We start from the raw sequence: 2205 nt of genomic DNA on the forward strand, positions 1-2205 counted from the left end.
TTGGGGGCTGAAGTGGCTCAGTTTATTTCCTCCTCAGCAGCGACTTCCCGACGATGAAACAGTTTTATTTTATCGGCTGCGTGCTGGTTTCCCACCGCCCGGCGAAAAATAGAACAAACATGGAAATCGAAATTTGAGTAGACATATCAGGGTTTGAAAATAAAACGAGAACTAAATCATGGCTCTCCAGGGAGCACTGTTTTACGTTTTATTGCACTCAATTTATTTTGTGTGTGACCCCAAGAGGGCTAAATCAAAATCATTGCTTATCAAATGTTGTGCGTTGGCGATGAGGCACTCCTGGACGATATTCTTACTCCCTATTCTTACCGTAGGTTGACTGCACATATCAATGGCTGCTACTCCGTGATTGATCAGAACAGATTCAATAAAATTGCACAATTAATCAACTGAATGTGGCTGGGAGTGTCTGTTCATTTGTATTGTACTAGCTACAGTGATTTTATATACTACAGATCAATATTGGCGCTGGTTAGGTCTTTACATTCAGGTGAGAGTGAAGAAGAAATATTTGAGTGACCTTTGTTGATTTAGGGTCCGTGTTTACCTCTGCGCCCCACAAAGGTCACAGGAGGGGAGATTTTGTTAATAGGTAAGAACCGTTGGATCAGGCCACACTTTGATAAGGTATGTGATCACTGTTTTGATATAATGGATTGTTTTCCAAAATGCACGTGAAAAAGATTTACTATTTTTAAAACCTACATTTAGTTAATGATGTAACCCTGCCCCGTAACGTGGGTAGATCACCTTTTCATGGTACGTTACGGGATGTAAGATCTACCACCGATTCCTAGTCCTGGCTACTTCAAACTAGGGGAACAGGTTTTTTTCAGTAATCAAAGGAACACATCTTACTCCTTGTTACTTTTTATGCCTTGTTGATAGTGATAAGTCCTCGGGTTGCCTGGACCGAGGATGATCTTGAAACAAGGAAAAAATGAGTTAGTTAGTCTTCACTTATGTATGTGATTCCTAATCTTCTACTCGTTGTTCCCTAGTTTGAAGTGGTTAAGACTAGGGTTCTGATGCATGGTCATTATAGGTTTCATAGCTTGTTTTTGTTGTTAAGGAATCCAAATTTGACTGACAAAGGGGCGCGCCTTTGGAGGGTGTTTCGACACTCCCAAGGGTATAAATAGCGGAACCTTTCAGTTAGAATCGATTCCGTGCGATGAAGGCAAGAATGACAACTGTATCAAAACCGAAAACTTCATCATTTCTCAATAGTGATGGAGTAATACGACATGCACTAAACTAAGGACACGGAATATACTACAATAGATCAAATTACTGGTCGCAGTGGTGTTATGTCCCGAACAGAGGGAAAAAAAACCCTATAGAATCAGTACTGAATAGAAGTTGTCCACGATCTTCTACTCAGTAAGTGAAAGTGAGCGGCACCGGTAGTGTAGTGGTAAGCGTGATTGACTCTCACCCCAAAGGGACTGGGCACCGTTGGGATTTCCTTCGGAAGGGAAGTAAAGCCATTGGTTCCCGGTCCATGAGTTGATGGGTCGATAGATAGGGTCCAGGTGTGAGAGCTGCCTTCCTGGCATCGGTAGCATTGAAACTCAGTACGGAAAACAAAATCGACGGAAATCAAATCAAGGTCCCCACTTGGCCACCGAGCCCCTTAAATGTTAATGTCAAGCCCGGCAACTATAATCTATTAAAAAAGAACGATGTCCCCAGCTGGAATCAACGACTCGACTGGTCCAGGCCCGACGTTCTGTTCAGATAAAAAAAATTGAGGTTTTGTTTTTTCCGTCGATCTTGTTTTCCGTGCTGAGCACCAATGCCACTGACGCCAGGAAGGCAGCTCCCACACCTGGACCTTACCTATATCAAGCCATCAACTCATGAACCGGGGACCAACGGCTTTACTTCTCTTCCGAAGGAAAGCGTGATCAGAGATGTTATGCCTTAGTACTAGGCTGGGACACGGATATATGAAAAAAATTAATTCTCGTTCCAGTATGATTTCCGGGCGCTATTGAAGCAATGGATAGAGGTAATACAGTTGAAACCTTATACACTGACTTTAGTAAGGCCTTTGACAGAGTAGACATTCCCTTACTTCTTTTTAAATTAAAACGTTTAGGTATGACAAGTACACTTTTAAAATGGATTGGATCATACATGACAGAAAGAATATAGATGGTCCACTTTAAAGAAAAAATG

The sequence above is a fragment of the Ochlerotatus camptorhynchus genome, unplaced genomic scaffold, assembly GCF_037179485.1.
Source record: "Ochlerotatus camptorhynchus isolate MF236.1 unplaced genomic scaffold, CSIRO-AGI_Acam_v1.1 ptg000111l, whole genome shotgun sequence".
Classification (NCBI taxonomy): domain Eukaryota; kingdom Metazoa; phylum Arthropoda; class Insecta; order Diptera; family Culicidae; genus Ochlerotatus; species Ochlerotatus camptorhynchus.